Here is a 19,242-nt window from a genome sequence, read left to right as displayed (position 1 = left end):
TGACACGCAGTTTTCAATGTGTGCAGGATGCTTCCAGTTGTCTTTCCTAAGCCCTGCCTGCTACTGCCCCAGTGTCCCCAAGGCACTCCCACGTAATTTGCTGTTACCAGCCATGCAAATATTTTTCTAATTCCCAATTCAAACTCAGCTTCACAAACAGGTGCCTTTTAGTCCAATCAGGATAAAATACACATGTGGCTATTATTCTCTTGCTTTGAAAAGGTGACAAAGGGCATAAGGGGCTATCAGGCCAGGCTGTCACTGGGTAATTTGCCACGAGCCTCTGTGTGGATCCAGACCCTCCCTTTGTTTGGGATCCAGCACGTGATTCCTGCAGATGACTGACAAGGGCAGACTTGTAACAACGTTATTTCAGGAGGATAATAACCAGCCCTCATAAATTCCTTTTTTAATAGTTAATTGCAGGTTGTAGGCTATTAACAATGACTTTATTTTACATCACAAAAGAAAATAGTTTCTTGTTACTGCTAGTCTCTAAAACCACTTTGAGACATTATAGTACCCTCGGAGAAAACCTAGCCTTTCATGAAATGAATCATAAATAGTTGAGTTAAGAAAATCACTGTGAAATAGGAAAAGAGAAGAAGGGAGGAGAAAAAGAAATATCTGTCTGAGATACAGAAGAGATGTTCTGGGAGGAGCTGCTTCCATGCAAATAAAATTTTAACCCAACTTTCTTTTTTTTTTAATTATTTTTTTATTTTCTATTAACCCAACTTTCATGGCCACCCTTCTAAGTCTTACTTCCCTGGGTGATAAGTGAAATTAAGCACAGAAATATCTAATAGCTTTAAGCCTTAACTATGTAGAGAAAATGAAAATGAGTCAGGAAGGAGCTCATTCTGAGCTTTGTATCAGGAGCCCTGGGTTTCATTTCATTTCTTGTTCTGTTGGGGGTACATCACTTCGTTACTGATTCCTGGCAGTGAAAGAGAGACATTACAATTTTCATTAAAACTCTCATACTCTCTTAGGATTTTTACATCTTGACTTCAAGTTATGCTGCAAGAGATTTTCACCATTGTGAGCTCTTTTAAGTTTCAGACCATGCAGCAATACCTATGCTGTAAATGGCCATCAAGAAATAGAAAATAATCTTATAGACATTTAATTAGAGGAGACAGTTTATAGGAGCATGTATGTCTATTTCTCTTTTCCTTTAAAAATACGTTGGCTTTAATAGGAAAAATGCATAAGCCCAGAAATATCTTTTTGAAAAGCAATTCTTGTAAAACACACATAGAGTTAAAACCATGCAAGTCAGGTACATATGTGACTAATCATATTTTTGATATATCTCTCTGCCTAATCATTAACTTTAAATGCCATATAAGAATTTGTAATCCACAGTAAATTATTTCATAGAAATAATTTAAGAGGGCTGCTAATGTGAAACATTCTAGTTTCCACCAGCAGTTTGCTGCCAAACGTTGTAGAAAAAAAAAAAAGAATCCCAGATATAAGTTGACATAAATTATAGTGAATATAAATCTCTGATGATCAAGTGGTGGTTAGAGATTATTGCATTTAGAAGATAGGGAAAAAACATATTAAACACCATGAAATCTTTCCAGGGTCCATTTTGCTTATTAGGAAACTGGATCTTTAAAAATCCCCTCAAAGCCTTTTAACTTTTTTGTTTAATGCCCTAGACTCCATGTTGTACATTTCAAAATATATTGTAACAGTTGAGTTTATTGAGCATAGAAAATAGAGGGGAAATTATATTTTAATTACCAGGGAGACTGCCTAAGCTCTATTTTTAAAATGTGAGTTAGAAAATTTAGCTTTCAAAGTAAAACCTTTAACTTTTTTCAAATGTTCTTCTCATAGTATCCGTTTTGCAGAAAAAAAAAAATCAGAATAACTGAAAGTGATAATTATCCAAATAGTGGTTATGAGAGGTTTCCCCCCGCCTTTCAGATTCCTAGGTTTTTTGCAAAGCTGGAAACATTTGAGTGGAAATAATGTTCAGATTATAAAAAGCAGCAGCACATGAGTGAAATCAGGCAGAATTGGCCTGACAGGGGGTCAGAAACCAGAAAGAGTGACATGTAGCCACTCAAATGGCAACATTAGTCAGGTAGAAATCCATAATTAGCTGAAGTTTTTTTGAGTTTAAAGGATTACTATAAAGTACAGAAGGAAAAGAGTAAGTCTGGTTTTGAGAAAATTAATTCCCTTTCCAAATCTTCATCCTTTCCTTCAAGATGTGACTCCAAAGAAAGACAATTACGTCAAAGAAGGTTAGAGGCCTAATTCTGAACACTGCCTTTTAAGCACATTCTAGAAACCTATTAGACATCATGTAAACTGTAGACCGCGGCATTTCTACGACCCCAATACTAAACATCTGTACACCAGCTTCTTGGGAGCAGAAATGGAGACATATGCATTTAACATATTCCAACAATATAGTCACAAGGGAAAATCTACCTTTCACCATATATGGCCATTGTGCAACTCTATCCAAGAACTCAATGCAGATATTTATGTAATATCTCTACTCCTTCTCCCTGCAGGTTGGCAGAGATTTAAGGAAATTCTTTGGGGAGGCCCCTGCAAAGTCCGTCTTCTAAAATATGAATGGTGTTGATGGAAAAAGCTGAAAAGCTTTTTTTGAGCCTGAATCGGACTACCACCATGTGGGTATGTCAGAGGATTTTTTATCAATCTTTCTAAAAATACCTATGGATATAAAACGTGTAGTTATTACGCATACATAAAAACCTTTGGTTTGTGCTGGAGTTGTTTGTTTTCGGTAACCTGTGATCTTGACCCATTCCTTTGGGGAGTAGCTCAGTATGCACTCAGATTCTAGTAATGGAAAAGAAGAGCCATGGGATAAAGTGAATTGTGGGTGATCTTTTATAAGTCAGTTTAAGTGACTTTGGGAAATTGTCCAAAGTGGCTAGATTAACACCTTGCTGATTATTAAGGGGAGAAATACAACAGAAGGACAGAAATACAACAAAAGTAATAGTATTCCAAAGGAGACAGGAGTATTCCAAATGGTCTCTTTTTTAATAGAGACTACTATTAAAAAAGAGACCATTTTTTCATGAGTATAATTTGCACAATTAAATCAATATAAAATTATCATGCTTGAGTGCAATGTAGTTAATGAACATATAGCAGGCGTGATAATGCAGTCACATAAGAAACTGTGATGTTTTATTATAGAACTTTAATGGTATAGAACCTTAATGGAAGGGTGTGTCAGAAGGCTGGATTCTAATTCTACTCTGCTCTTCCTACCTTTCTGACCATGGCTAAATTCCTCGTCAGAAAGAAATGGAGGTGATAATATCCATCCTACCTCGCGGTTATTATGAAGATCAAATAAGAGAACAAATACAAAATTGCCTTGAAAACTGTCAAACGCTACAGAAGCACGAGATACTATGATTACCATGTTCTCAGCCGTCTGCCATAATAGGATGCCATTTTCATGTCCGTGCTAATGTAGGACTCCCACTGGGAAAAGAAAAATCAAAAGAACGCTATTGCCTACGCTCACAGTCTCTGGAAGGAGCCCTCCGAGCTTGGAGGAAGGGCCATGCTCCCTCTGTAAGCATCACCCACTGCTCTGGACAGACACTGTGTGTCCAAGGTGTTCTCCAGGAGGAGGGGTGGCACGCCCATGCTTACAGAGAGGGCATGGCTCTACAAATCGTCCTCCACCTGCCGGTCTCTCATATATGTTAATAATCAAAATCTTCTCAACTTCTCAAACTGCCCGGATCGGAATGTACTTTCGGATGATAGAGAAGTTTCAAATCGCCAATGCTGCCTGGCCTATTCTCTCTGAATACAACGGTAGTGTATTTACTGCGTTTCTACTCTGCTCACCCTCCCTGCAAAATATATTATATTTAAAATGTTTTCAGTGACTTGTTACCCAGTAGTGACGTTAACCACAGGGTGCAGGGAGCAGGAGCAGGAGCAGGGAAAGGCCTTAAAAATGTTAATTATCTGGAGCATAGAGCTTAACATTCTAGACTCCAAGATGGTATTTAAGCCTATTTAGATTTTCTCCAAATTCTTTAAGGCTAATGCAACTTCTCAATGTATCTAGTAATCTCTAATTACTTGTGGAAATGGTAGATGTGAGAAGACCAGATTAAATCCATGGATAATCCCCAAATCTCATTTTAGCCAACAGCGTGGCTCTTTTCCCACCAAACCCAGTACCAGAAGGACCATTAAGAAGAGCTGAGGGGACTTTCAAGCTCCCTGCCCATCCCTCTGATGGAGATGTTAATGAATCAACCAAACTGCCAGAAAAGAAGACTGCAGGAAGGAAAGTGAAAACTCAGGAGCCTGGGCCACTGCCAAGCTAGAAACGCAGACGCTGAGGAAATGGAAGGTACTGGAGGACTAACGTAAAGGAGCAACCCACAGACCCACGCCTTGGGAGCACTGCGCTACGGTTTCCAGAAGGTGGAGGGCCGTCTCATTTGGCAGTGCTGCCCCACCCAGATCACGTTCTGTCCCCAGTGTGACCAGCTGGGTGTTCACCTGAGCTGAGCAAGGGTGAGCTGGAACCAGGAGCCTGGCTTTCTGGCTCACAGTACCGAGGAGCAGGCAATGGACTCGTCCAAGCACTCTCTCCTTACTTGAGCACGATTTGCTAACAGGATGAGGAAAGGGAGAAGAAGACAAAGACTTTGTTTTTTAGGACAACTTTGTAAATCCCACTGGCCTACATTTTATTGGTTTCCTACTCATGCTGCTTTCTATTTGATCTTTATCTATTTTGTTGGTTTTTTAACATCATAACAGCAACAGCAAGGTCTCACAACCCTTTTGAACCTCGGTGTAGTTTTAATGAACATAAAAACTGTCCATGGTCTCTAAGGGTTATTTGAAATTCCAAAATAAATAGCATCGGTGAAACAAATGCGCAAGTCATTTTAGAATAAAGTTTCCGAACAGATGAAATATTTTACACAGCAATTTAATGTCCATCGGGTTAAAAAGAAGAAAACACCACAAAAATGCAGTTTGGTTTTTTGATAGCCCCGTTCCCTGACCCCACCGCCGCCTTTTTTCCTGGGCCATTTCTGTGTATGTTGGGCTCTCTAGTCTAGAACTTTTGGGGAGTTTTGCTCCAGATGGGTCAGGAGTTAAATGTGGAAGCAGAAAGTAGAGAAATGGGGCGGATGTGATGAGGGGAAGAGAACCTGTTTACTGTAACGTCTTGGGGTGGAATGATCGAAGTATACGGAAGTCTGTACTAGGAGATAAAATAGTTGGAATGGCCTCGGTTGGAGAAAACAGAAAAAAGAACGGTGTCCAGCCAATTAGATGTAAAAAGGTGGCTCCCGGATTTAAAGTATCTGAACCACAGAGATCAGGATTAGCATAACTGATTTATGCCTGTGTCCCTGAGGCTCACAATACGTCCAGGCCTCGGTATCTGCAAAGCGAGAGTAATGCTCAGTCGCCAGAGGCTGCAGGGCGGGATCTTGAATCTTGGATCTTGGGAAAGAGGGGACGCAGGGAGCAGCTCGCGTCTTTTCTTCCCAGCGCGGCTTTCCTCCCGGAGGCTGCAGTGATTGTCTCTGGCTCTTAGGGACGGCGGGGCCCCTCGGACCCCCGGCTCCCTCGCGTCCCTCGGACAGGCACCCGCAGCGGCGGGAGGGTGCGGCGCTTCCAGGGCTCCCGTCCCCGAGTCGCTGCGGACGTCAGAGCCGGGTGTCGAGGAGGCTGGCGGCGGGTGTCTCGGGCCGAGCTCCTTCAGTCGGGGCGGTTCCTACGCCCTCCGCCCGTCGGTGTCCCAGCCACCTGCGCCGCCCGGGCTCCGCGCCCCGCTCTCCGTGCTCCCCCAACCCCTGCCCCCCAACCCCGCACCCTCCGCGCGGCCGGCTCCTCCGCTGGCCTCTATCCTTAGTCCTTCTTTCCTGCCCCCCTGCGGCCATCAAGGGGAAAGCAGAGCGACCTCTGGGCCCTGGCTGCCAGGGCCGCCGGCGCTGCCACCTCCACGGTGGGCACCTGGGTCGCCCGCGGGTGCGCTGCGCTTGGGCGGGCGGGAAAGGCTGCGCCCCGAGAGGGGGGGCAGGGGTGATTCCTACAGACCGAGACCCCCTGGGATCTTCGAGAGGGTTCAGGCCGCCCCTACCCGCCCATCGAAGCGCAGTGAGGACCTGCCGGGGGACACCCTTTCCTAGAGCCAGGACTGGCCGTCTCATTGACAAAAACTTGATGATCTGTTGGCGGGCAGTGGATGTGCAGTGTGGAGGAAGGAGATGGAGTGTGAGGGGATCGCAGCCGGGGGTTCAAGGCAACAAGAGTAACTTCCGTAGCACCACCTGTGCCCATGGGGGCTTAGGTGTTTACTTCTCTGGAAGTTTCCCTTTCACTGTCAGCTAGCCCAGAGGGAGTTCTCAATGTTGTCCACATCCTCGTAGTACGTGGGTGCGTGGCCTTTCTCTTAGCCAACCCAGCCAGCGAGCTTTTGGCTGCCAGAAAATGTGTTTCCTATCCAACATCTCTCGCACAAGGACAAAAAATAATGCGTCTAAAAATGGTGAATTTCCTGTCTAGGCTTCCCTTACCCAACCTGGTTCCCCACTTACGAATAAGACCGGAGTAACAAAGATGAGTTGGAAACACTTTATCCTTTGTACATCCCTGATTTCTGCTGGTTCAGTGTCCTGTGTCAGGTGAAATTATTCATGAGGCTCTGAGCAGAGCTGGTAAGTCTCACTCCTTCCTCCTAGAAATTCCAAGTGGATTTAAATCACTCCCTGGTTGCTGCAGAGAGTCTATGTTTTATTGGAGTTCTCTAGTGAGCTTTGAAGTATGTGCTTACCAAATCTGTTTCTCAGCTCCCAGCTCCTGAATTAATTCTCCCCTCCCCCCTTCTCTTTGCTGCCACTCCGGCCACCCCCCTCAAGTGTGAACAGTGGAAGTTTTCTCTGGACAACAGCTTGGAATCAGACCTCAGGGGGTTATCAGTCAGCCTCCAGTCCTGGACACCCATTTGCTCCATGCTTGACTGAGAGATTTCAAATGTCTAATGGAACGTGCAGGGAATGGGGGCCCTCGGACCGTATTCTGTGCACGGACTTATCCCTTTCTCGCGGGATCACTTAACTAGTGTCACCATTTAGTATCTTGAGCCTGGTTGCCTTGTCAGGAAAGTGGCCATTAGTATACTCATACTTTACTCATACTTTCGAGAACACAGGAAAATCCTCGGGCTGAAAACATCTTGGAGCTTTGTGAGGATTGCCACTTGCCGGAGGTTAGTGTTAATTGATGTCAGGCAGGTCTGTTGCAAAGACTGTAGACTTCTATTTATTTTTTTGTTTGTTTAAGGGCTAGAGAGGGTAAAGAGAAAACGGGCAGCTAAGGCCCTTTGGGGAGTCAGGAGGCATTTTGCATTATCTGCCAAGCTACTTAAAGAAGCACTGTCATCCAGCCTTCTGGGTGATTTGGATGGGACGTGGCTAAGTTGTCCATTTCAATGCCTGCTCTTATTGTCCCCATGACTAACATGCCACTAAAATCACCATTTCGCTCACTCACACAATGTGTTCAAGAGGTAATTAAAGACTTCCCAGGAGATTCACAAGCAGCCACTTCTGGAGTTGAGATTGGTCACATTCCTATGAGTCACCTCACCAGGGGCCTCAGCTGCACAAGGACTCCTTGATTCTCCAGCTGGGCCTTTCCAGGAAAGGACAAGGACTCTGTTACCCTCTTCTTATTTCGAGTTGTACTAAAACAACATCATCAACAACAACCAAAAGTAAAACAAACAAGAAATCAAAATATACAAAAGCATGGACATCTGGCGTGTTTGCAAAGCACAGATTTCTTACCCTAAAATAATTAAAGCCTGTCAGACTTGGCTGATGGTGCCTCTGGCTGGACTCATGGCTTCAGATTCCCTGTCGCCCACATCACTGCTGATTCATCAGAGGAAGGAGCTCCTGCCACTCTGCTCCCCGGTCTTCTCCTTCAGGGGGCCTTCAGTTTGGCTGGACTCCCACTGTTGAGTATGTCTCGGTCCAGAGTCGACGCGCCTCCCCACGCCTGTTGGCAGTCCCAGGATTTTCCTGAGCGGCAAGCAGGGAAGCTCAGAGCCCTCACCTGTCACTCTCTACTCTCAGGCAGCCAGCCCAGGCTGCAGGCCCAGCCCCACCCATCCAGAAGCCTGCCTACTTGGTATTCACCCCTCCCCTCCCCACCACTCCCCAGCCGGGCCTGCACTGCCGAAAACCACCTGTTTTGTGTTTTGAAAGCCTGGAAGCAACCCCCCCCCCCCCCCCCCCCCCGTCCTCCACCCTCACAGACCTCCCACTGAGTTCCAGTTTCCTGTCCAAACTCCAGACTTAAGTTCTCGACTCATTTGAAGAACATAAGAGCTTGTTGCACACTCAGGCCTTTCCTTCCTGGAGCAGGAATAAAAAACCCATGGGAGGAGTTGCCAGTGGTCCCCCTCCCAGGGGAAGGGCGGTCTTGTAAAGTTTTAAACCTGGCAGCCCCTACGGACAGTCCTTAGACTTGTCAGGAGTCAGAGGTCCTCAGACTTGTCAAGGTCATCTCTGCAGGGCACTGTGTCACCGATCAGTCCCCTCAAATGTGCTAGTAACAAGTTTACAAGTGAAGACTATGCCTCTGCTGTGGCATGTACTAGGAAATCACAACCATCGAGACGATTCACATGCAGGCACAAAGGAAAACGGTTGAATTTCCTGACTGGCAATTTCTGAATGTTCTGGACATGCTAATGGGTTCAAACAAGTTTTTAGCCTTCCGTAGCAGTTGCTACCAGGTGAGTGGGAGCAGGTGTCAAAGACTGGAGGAAGACTTTTAGAAGATAAAAAGCTTAAAGGTGACAAAGCTGTCCCCATGGAGTAGGCAGAACAGTGGCCATCCAAAAATGTCCGCTTCCTCATCCACACACCCTGTGAATGTGTTGCCTTGCATAGCAGAAGAGACTTGGCAGATGTGATCCTTGATGGGGAGATTATCCTGGATTATCTGGCTGGGCCCAGTGAGATCACATGTGTCTTTATAAGTGAAAGGGGGAGGCAGGAGAGTCAGAGTCAGAGAAAGATGCTGAATTGCTGGGTTTTTGTTTTTTGTTTTGAGAGAGAGAGAGGGGGGGAGAGAGAGAGAGAGAGAGAGAGCAGGGGAGAGGGGCAGAGGGAGAGGAAGAGGGAGGATCTCAAGCAGAGCTCCATGTGGGGCTCAACACCAGGCTTGATCCCACACCCTGGGATCATGACCTGAGCCAAAATCAAGAATCAGACACGCAAGTGACTGAGCCACCCAGGAGCCCCAAGAACTGCTGGCTTTGAAGAAGGAGAAAGAGGCCAAGAGCCAGAGAATGCTGGAAGCCTCTAGAAGATGGAAAAGGAAAGGGAATAGATCCTCCTCCGGAGCCTCCAGAAGAAATGCAACCTGCCCACGTGTTGATGTTAGTCCAGTGAACCCCATTGCAGACTTCTGACTTCCAGAACTAGAAGATAATAAATTTGCGTCATTCTAAGTCACTCAATTTGTGGTAATTTGTTACAATGACAAGAGGAACTCAGTACTCTCTGTCCAGTAACTTAATTGTTTACGTGACTTGTGCATAGAATACTTTTTTGGGGGGATTTGATGGGAACACTGGTACAACACAAAGAATAAAACAGCATCCGCGTTCCTTTTTTTTTCAATAGCTGTCATTTGTCATTAACTTACCACCAACGCTAAACCAGGTCCAGTGCTTGGTCACTGATACACTCGCAAGAACATCTTGTGCCGGGTATTGTTACGCACTTTGTAAAACTGAGGCTCAGCGTAGTCAAAAAATAACTTCCCCAAGGCCACACGTCAGTGCTGACAGGAGGAGAGAAAGAATACATGCTCTACGTCAGCTAATTCCAAAACCCTTGCTATATCCTCCAACCCCTTTTTTGCCGCTTCTCAAGGAGGAACTTGCAAGCCAGGGTGTTCTTCGTCCCCATCCTGTTCCATCTACGGGAATACTCACTCTCACACAGTAGGACAGCTGCCTTTTTCTGCCGTTGTAGATGGCACTGCTGTTTGGAAATCTCCTTTCATTTGCAAATAAGGTTCAGGTTGAGCCTCCAGCTAGGGGCATAGTGGGACACTCCTTGTGTGCAAACTCAACTTGGGTCTATCGCTTTACAGGATAACGTGTCCATTTCAAAGTCCAAGAGTGGGGAGATTCAGTGCTCCTCTCTCTTGACGTGACCTCCGCCATGTTGCCAGCTATGTAAGCCCCACACACACTTGCAAAGGGTCAGGAAGGCACCAGGGAATGACCTGGCTGAGGTACACTTTGCCTGGATTCAGTGACTCTCAATCCTGGCTGCAGTCAAATCCCCTCAGAAGCTAGAGAAATCTGTCAGGGCCAGGCCCCATCCCAGGGAGTTAAACCACATGGTGTCTGGTGGGACCTGGGCATCAAGGTACAGTTCAAAGTCTCCCAGATAATTCTAATGCACAGTAGAACCACCGTAGGATCCCTATCCCATCAGATTATATACTTGTTTTTAAATTTTAACTTGTTTTATTTTTTTTATTTTTTTTTTAATTTACATCCAAATTAGTTAGCATATAGTGCAACAATGATTTCAGGAGTAGATTCCTTAGTGCCCCTGACCCATTTAGCCCATCCCCCCTCCCACAACCCCTCCACTAACCCTTAGTTTGTTCTCCATAGTTATGAGTCTCTTCTGTTTTGTCCCCCTCCCTGTTTTTACATTATTTTTGTTTCCCTTCCCTTATGTTCATCTGTTTTGCCTCTTAAAGTCCTCATATGAGTGAAGTCATATGGTTTTTGTCTTTCTCTGACTGACTAATTCCACTTAGCATAATACCCTCCAGTTCCATCCACGTAGTTGCAAATGGCAAGATTTCATTCTTTTTGATGGCTGAGTAATACTCCATTGTATATATATACCACCTCTTCTTTATCCATGCATCCATCGATGGACATTTGGGCTCTTTCCATACTTTGGCTATTGTGGATAGTGCTGCTATGAACACGGGGGTGCATGTGTTCCTTTGAAACAGCACACCTGTATCCCTTGGATAGATGCTTAGTAGTGCAATTGTTGGGTCGTTGGGTAGTTCTATTTTTAGTGTTTTGAGGAACCTCCATACTGTTTTCCAGAGTGGCTGCACCAGCTTGCATTCCCAAGATTATATACTTTTTTTTTAAGTTGTATTTATTTTGAGAGAGAGAGCATGCATGTGTGTAAGCAGGGGAGAGGCAGAGAGAGGGAGAGTGAAAGAGAGAGAGAAAGAGAGAGAGAGAGAGAGAGAGAGAGAGAGAGAGAGAGAGAATCCCAAGCAGGCTCCTCTCTGTCAGTGCAGAGTAGGACACAGGGCTCAATCCCATGAACCGTGAGATTATGACCTGCGCTGAAATCAAGAGTCTATGCTTAACCAACTGAACTACCCAGGTTTCCCCAAAATTATATCCTTTACCTGATCTATGGAGACACCTGCTGTCGCTGTGAAGACTTGTCTAGATGAGTCAGCTCTGCCAAGTCAATAACTGTGGGGCTGTCAGAGCAAGTGTGCCTGTCAGGAGAGCGGGCAGAACATTATTCACAGGACACTGCATGGCTGGGAAAGCGCATTGGGTCTCTTCCCGGGCAGATGCTTTCTATGGTGACTAGCCATCTCAGTTTGCCCAGGACCCTGGGGGACAGGGTGTTCCCAGACATGAGACTTTAATGGCTAAAAACAGGAACGTTTCGGCCATTTTGATTTTTTTTTTTAATGTTTATTTATTTTTGAGACAGAGACAGAGCATGAACGGGGGAGGGTCAGAGAGAGAGGGAGCCACAGAATCCAAAGCAGGCTCCAGGCTCCAAGCTGTCAGCCCAGAGCCCGACGCGGGGCTCGAACTCACGGACCGTGAGATCATGACCTGAACCGAAGTCCGCCGCTTAACCGACTGAGCCACCCAGGCGCCCCCGTTTCTGCCATTTTGACAGGGAACTCGAGGTCTGAAGCCCACAGGATCAGACTCTCATGGTTGGGTGGTACATTCTGGCATCAGAAGAGGGGTGTGTGTGTCTCTGCGTGTGACAGAGCGTGTGCATGAGCGTGACTGTGTGTGAAAGCTTGTGTGAATGTCACTTGAGTGTGTGTAAGAACATTGCACGTTTTGTGTACAGGAACGTGTGCAAGTGTACGAGAGGATGTGTGTGTGTGGATAGGAGTGTGTGATTGAGTGTGTGTGTGTGGGGGGGCAGTGTTCAAGTGACAGTGTTAGGCATTCTGGGGACGGGAGGCCTCACCAATCCGGAATCACCCACGGCAGTCGCTGCTGAAACATCTGAGCCTGGGCCAAGCCAGCTGGCCCTGGGTCCTGCCAGAGAGCAGCCCAGAAAAAAAAAGTTTGCCCTGAGTGGTTCACTGAGCTCAGGGGTAGAAATTGTACATTTATTTTGCTCTATGACAGTATAATTAGCTTTTCCTCTTGTGAGGAATGAAAGGGCAGTGCTTTCTGACAGCTGTGGGAGCTGCCTTCCTGCCTGGATAAGTCTAGTATCCCCCAATATTGTTACACCTGTTTAAACAAGGAACAAAATAGGTATTTATTTGAAGTTCAAGAGGCCATATGAGCCATGGCCTAAATATAGGCCTGGATATAATTATAAAGATACTTAATTCTTTGTTCTGAGAGATTTTTTGCAGCCCGCTGTTCCCTCAGAGGCTCTGGCCATTTCCTTAAACACATGTACTTCTCAGAATGAGTAAAGGCAGGGGTGACAAAGCCTCGTGGAGTGTAGGGTACAAGCCTGGGGGGCAAGGGAGAGCAATGACTCCCAGACCTTGTTGATCATCAGAACCGTTAGGGAGGAAACTTGATAAAGATGTAGATCTCTGGAGATTCTTCTCTTTGGGTTTGGAACAGAGGGCAGGAACATGTATTTTTAAAGCTCCCCAGGTGATTCTGATGATTACCCAAGTTTGGGAACCTCTGACCTAAGTCATTGGGGTGGGGGACTCCTTCCTATGAGTACTTTCTGGGAGTAGGTCAGAAATGCTAATAATTGCCATTTCCTGACCACCCCTCACATGCAGGCGCCCATCATTATTCCCATTTTGCAGATGAGGTGACTGAGGCCTTTCCTTCCTTTCTGTGCTGTATGCCAGAGCACCTCCGGGCAGGAGTTCATCACGAGTTTTAGGTCATAGGCCCTTTGTGACTTTGATGAAAGTATAAACCTCACACCATAAAACAAAACTGCACATGCACAGAAGATTTTGCCCAATTTTGGAGGGTTCCTGGAGCCCCCTGAAGCCTATCCAAGGACCTGTGGTTAAGAATGTCCATCCTGGGGGCACCTGGGTGGCTCAGTCAGGTACGCGTCCAACTCTTGATGTCGGCTCAGGCCATGACCTCATGGTCATGAGATCAAGCCCTGGTTGAGCTCTGATCAAGCTCAGAGCCTGCTTGGGATTCTCTCTCTCTCTCTCTCTCTCTCTCTCTCTCTCTCTCTCTCCCTCTTTTTGACCCTCCTCTGCTTGCTCTCTCTCTCTCTCTCTCAAAATAAATAAATAAACATTTTTTTAAAAAGAGAATATCCACCCTAAAGGACATTCCCCTAAGGGGAGTCCACAAACAGGCATGATGAGCTGGGTCCTCAATAGCCTGAGTAAAGGCTTACAGGCCACTGTGGGATTTATGGGACTTCAGGGCACAAGGAGGGAAGCTGGGGATACAAGAAGTGAGGGTGGAAACAGGTCCCACTTCCAGTTTAGTTGGAAAGACATGACTGCATAGGAAGAAAGATATGAGTTCAAGGTACTTTATGGCAGGCCCACACAAGGGTCCAGGCCGTGCTGCAGTTCAGCGAGGTGAGGCTGTGGACTGTGGGAGCGCCAAGGGTGGGGAGGCGAGGGCTGAGCCTTGGAGGAGCCTAGCCTGAGCTCAGCAGGGAGGAGAGAATTCTAGGCAGGGGGAGCTTAGTGATGCTTTGGGGCGGGGGGGGGGGGGGGGGAGAGACGCACCCAAGGCAGAGACCAGGAAAACCAGGCCTTTAAAAAAAAAAAAAAAAAGAGGGGCGCCTGGGTGGCTCAGTCGGTTAAGCGTCCTACTTCGGCTCAGGTCATGATCTCACGGTTTGTGGGTTTGAGCCCCGCGTCGGGCTCTGGGCTGACGGCTCGGAGCCTGGAGCCTGTTTCGGATTCTGTGTCTCCCTCTCTCTCTGCCCCTCCCCCGTTCATGCTCTGTCTCTCTCTCTCTCAAAAATAAATTTAAAAAGTTAAAAAAAAAAAAAGATTCTGCTTTCTAAAAGATGAATTTCCCTCCCCACCCCTAAACAGGAAGGAAGAAAGAAAAGGATAAGAGAAAGAAGTGCTCAACAGAGCGATAGCCCTTGTAATCATTTTAAAATATGTTACACTGAACAATTAAGCCCTTTAAACACAAAACGTAATGCTAGATTATTATGCTTTACAGTTACAGAAAAAAATATAATTACAGAATAATTACATACTTTACTTAAACGATGTTAACCTACAGTTCCCCACAGGTAATGTGGCCCAGGAACGGGACCTCAGATAAAGTTGCACGGGAACCTCTGTCCGTTTCTCTCTGAGACTCTGTGCATAGCACCATTTGCAGATTACGTCAGGAGTCTAAATTTGAGGCTCTTTGTAAAGGTGAAGTTTGAGCCAAAGGCATCCCTGCCCAGTGACAGACCCTTCACAGTGTGCTTGAAAATCTGCAGGGAAAAGTGAGGCGAATAGGTATGTGTGGATCCCATTGGAGCAGCCCCGCTGAGTTTCCTCCTTTGTCCTGTAGGGGGCGCCGCGGCAGTTTTAAGGGAAGTAAGGTGGAGTCCCAGGAGGGCAGAGGGCAGAGGACTCTGGGTGTGGGAGAAACTGGAGGCTGGGAGACTGGCCAAGAAACAGGTGCAGAGAGGCAGATGCAAGGAGAAGAGCCCGGACAAGGGCCAGGGAAGGGCAGATTCCAAGAAGGCAGGATCATCTTCCCCAGCGGCCTGGAGGACAAAGAGGAGGCAGAGAGGAGCTCTGGTTTTGCCTGCGAGCGACTGGGCAACGGTGGCTCCACAGACAGAATCAGGATTCACAGGGTCTGCGGTGTGAAGTTCTGGCAGGAGGCAGGGAGGCTCACCCCATAGATGATCTCACGTGTGCTTCCTCCCAGTAGGAATGTCCTGATAGTTCCTTAAAAGACAAATTCTGCAAGCGGGGTTCCCTGCTGGCCTGACACTGTGTTCCCTGAGGGGTGTGCCGATTCTGGGGAGCACTGCTTTCCGGCTTGGGAGGTCGCTCTGCTCTGCCCAGAACCTGACACCATAACGTGAGATTCGGGTTCTTTAAATAGACAAGGGATTTCAGCAACTCCAGGGCAAGATGCCTTGCAGGTATCTGCAGAACGTTTTAATGACAAGTGGACATAGGGAAATTAACAATAAAAAACAAAGTCAAGAGTGAATCTGTAAGGTTAGGTGGAGGCAGAAATAGGGAAACGTGCAGGTTGAGATGGACATTTACTCTTGGGTAGTATCAGGAATTAACAGTGAACTAAAGCTTACCAGAAAGTAGAAGGAAGTGTGGAATCAGATAGCTATTTCCCACAGTGGTTCAGTTCTGTGCAAAGAACCATGGGTTTCAGAAATGCACGTTGCCACTGTCTGGGATAGTGAAATGATTTCTTAGACAAATAAAGTAGCTTCCTGCTTCTGAATGCAATGTCTTTACATAACGACGAGCTTACTAAACACACCCAGAAATCGTTACAAGATTCTTTAACCCATTAAAAAAAAAAATGATTGAAAACATGTTGGGAATCTGATTTCCCATGTTTAGACAAAGCCACACATGACTACTTTTAAAGAACAATTGCAACATAAAGATACATTTAGCTGTATTCTAATTTAAAAGCACCCCTCGCAGGGACATGTGACCAGTTATAGCCAACAAACTGTGAAATGTCTTCTCTCACCAGATACTGAATCTGCTGGTGCCATGATCTCGGACTTCCTGGCCTCCAGACTGGGGGAAACAAAGGTTTGTTGTTTATAAGCCACCAAGTCTAAGGTCATTTCGGTATAGCAGCCAAAAGGGAGCAAGACAATGGATGTTTGCATTGTTTCTAGTTCTTCCCTGTTGTTTACAATGCTGTGGTTGACATCCCTTTGCACATAATGTCTTTGTGCTCATGCCTCCGAGTTTCTTCCAAGAATATAGCAAGAAGTGGAGTTACTGAGTCAGAGTGAATATCCATTTTCAGTGTTGCTTACTGTTTGCCAAATGAATCTGAAAGAGGGTGGACCGGTTTGTGATGAGAGCAGCTATTTTTAGAGCTTACATTTTTTTTTAATTCTATTTTTTTTAATTTAAAAAAAATGAAGGTTGGGGCGCCTGGGTGGCGCAGTCGGTTAAGCGTCCGACTTCAGCCAGGTCACGATCTCGCGGTCCGTGAGTTCGAGCCCCGCGTCGGGCTCTGGGCTGATGGCTCAGAGCCTGGAGCCTGTTTCCGATTCTGTGTCTCCCTCTCTCTCTCTGCCCCTCCCCTGCTCATGCTCTGTCTCTTTCTGTCCCAAAAATAAATAAACGTTGAAAAAAAAATTTTTTTTAAAATGAAGGTTATTTCTTTATTTTTAGAGAGAGAGAGAGAGAGGGAGCACACATGAATGGGGAAAAGCCAGAGAGAGAGGGAGAGAGAGAAGCCCAGGCAGGCTGCGTGCTGTCAGTGAGGGGCCCTACGCGGGGTTCCATCTCACAAACCATGAGATCGTGACCTGAGCAGAAATCAGGAGTCGAACATTTACCTGACTGAGCCACCCAGGCGCCCGGAGAGCTTGCATTGTATGCTCGTATCTTTGCCCTGTGTCCTCAAACAGTGTCATGCATTCACCTTTAGAAATTTTCTAAACTAACCACTCTCATCCTAGATAATTGCGTTTTACAACATTTTCAAGGTTTTTTTTGTATGTTTTTTTGTTTTTTAAGACATATTCTTTCAGCGCCTGGGTAGCTCAGTTGGTTTAAGCCTCCGACTTGATTTTCACTCCGGTCGTGATCGCTTGGTTGTGACACAGCCCCACGTCGGGCTCTGTGCTGACAGCGTGGAACCTGATTAAGATTCCCTCTTTCCCTCCCTCTTACCTTCCCTGGCGAGCACACGTGCACGCTCTCTCTCAAAAAAAACTAAATAAACAAAATAAAAAAGACATATTCATTGCAAAAAATTAAGACGATTTATAAAGGTACAAAGGACAAGGTAATGATCACCTGAAATCCAAGCCCCCAGAGAAGACCACTATTAACATTTGGGTGAATATGCTTCCAAATATTTCTGGTTCAAATGGATATGTGCGCAACATTACAGAAATGAAATCAGGCGGGATGTTGATTGCCTGCCTTTTCACTCAACGGTCTGTTATGAACATCTTGAGACAGTTTTCCAAATCTGTAAAACTCCTTGATCTCCTCTGGCTTGGAGTTGCTTTGGGGTTAGCAGATGAGAGAAAGGGAAGAGAGGAGAGAGAGCTAAACATGGACAAGGGCTGGGTACGTGCTGCGTCTGATTTCCCCGTCCCGACCATCCCGGGCAGTGACAGGCCTGTCACCCATTCCCCGGATGGGGAAATTAAGGTCATAGCAACGGAAGGAGTGGAGTTGGAATTCAGTAAGGTCTCCCCCTTAGTCACCTGCATTTACTCCACCCACCTACCCCTCTCCATCTCCCATGGGTCTCCGCAGTTCTCCACAGGTGCAAAAGGTGAAAGGCACTTGAAGACCCAGAAGATGGGAGGCCGTCATCTCACCACGACCTTGGTGAAGCCAACAGGGGTGAGAATATTCGAAACTTGTCTCAATGCGGTAAGCGTCTGTTTTCCCCTTTCCCACCTCAGGCGGAGGGGCAGCAGGCCTTCGGAGGGGCATTAATCTGGAAACATCTCAGAAGGGAGGGTGAAGAGCCATGCCTTGACTAGATGGAAGCAGCCAGATCTGGAGAAAGGGTTCTAACTTCTCCCAGGCTTGCAAGGCGTGGGAGGGTCGAGGAACATGGGGAGGCAGAGATTGGGTGGCTAGTGGATGCCAGGTCTGTGGTAAGGGAGGAGGAGAGCTCTGAGGTCCTCTCTGAGTTGCTGGGAGGGCCCAGAAGACAGATGGTGAGGGACTGGGATCAGCTGTAGCTTCATGTAGCCAGAGGAGCAGTGGTAAAGAGGGATACCACCAGGGCCCAAGGACACAGCCTCCCTTCCTACCCCTGCCATTGGGTAGTGCCATATAAGCCCACATTTCTTGTAGGCTCCCAGGATAGGGGAAGGGAGCACCCTAATTTCTTTGGCTGCTAAATTTCATTTTGGAGAAATAAGGGAATGTGACATTCCCTGAATTCGATACGGTGGCCTGAAATGCAGGGCTAATGCTATGGCTCTGTGACCTGTCCAGTCACCCAGGACCTCATACTTAAAAGAGCCCCCCGCACTTCAATGCCCTGCCGTCTCCATCTTGAAACTCTTAATACGTTTTGGACGAGGAGCCCCAGTTTCATTTTGCACTCACGTGCCGATTGTATAGCTGGTCCTGTGAAAATGCATGGCTGCTGCATCCCCATGTGGCAGACACTTCAAAAGTCTTGAATCTTTAGGAGCACTCCTCGCCGAGGGCTGGGGAACTTACTGAGAATGCTCACCACCAGGCAAACCCACCGTACGTCCACATGCATCATGACCCCCTCATGCCTATTCATGCTGTTGTGTTTCTATAATGCTCATTCACCAAAGGAGTTGGTTACGTTCGTCTCTCCCGTGAAAGTAGGGCTAAATATAAACTTAATATGTATTATTATGACGCTATATATGAAAGCCATGGTGGTGCATAGAAGGGGTAGCCAAGATGAAAGCAAAGCTGCTGGGGGTGTGGGGTGGGGTGGGGGCATTTTGTCAGCGGGTTCCAGTGGAGCAGGCTCCAAAGTCACATGTGTGTGTCAAGAGTCCCAGCCTGGTCCCAGGAACCAGCGCTTGCCTAGTGCTGACAGTTTGGAGTATTTCTCCCTGCACAGCCCCCTCTTGTTTTTCGGCCTGAAATTTGCACAGATCTTCAGAAGCTGTACATCAATCTGGACTCTTTGTATATATTTGGAGCTGAATAATGTGCTTTTGAAGCCATCAGATCCTGACGTTTATGATGTCTTCCAGTTGGTCCCCAGGTTCTTGGGACTTAAATGGCTGCTTTATGGAGTGA

At 46.6% G+C, this 19,242-nt stretch overlaps 1 long non-coding RNA gene across 3 annotated transcripts in view; it reads left to right on the top strand.

Moving 5' to 3' along the window:
• LOC102900561 overlaps positions 1-18,908 on the top strand; it is a 69,061-nt gene extending 50,153 nt beyond the window's left edge. For 2 of the 3 annotated variants that reach the window (XR_439525.5, XR_002743993.2), the window contains 2 exons: positions 2,544-2,670; positions 4,180-5,767. This is a non-coding gene — a long non-coding RNA (uncharacterized LOC102900561). Of the gene's footprint in view, positions 1-2,543; positions 2,671-4,179; positions 5,768-15,991; positions 16,054-17,751 lie in introns of those variants that run through there. The other variant, XR_006600800.1, reaches the window with a different exon arrangement.
• The last annotated feature ends 334 nt before the right edge of the window (positions 18,909-19,242 follow it).

The sequence above is a fragment of the Felis catus genome, chromosome A1 (genome assembly GCF_018350175.1).
Source record: "Felis catus isolate Fca126 chromosome A1, F.catus_Fca126_mat1.0, whole genome shotgun sequence".
In the NCBI taxonomy this organism is placed as follows: domain Eukaryota; kingdom Metazoa; phylum Chordata; class Mammalia; order Carnivora; family Felidae; genus Felis; species Felis catus.
The sequence above is the reverse complement of the archived record's forward strand: the minus strand, read 5'-3'. Positions and strand labels throughout refer to the sequence as shown.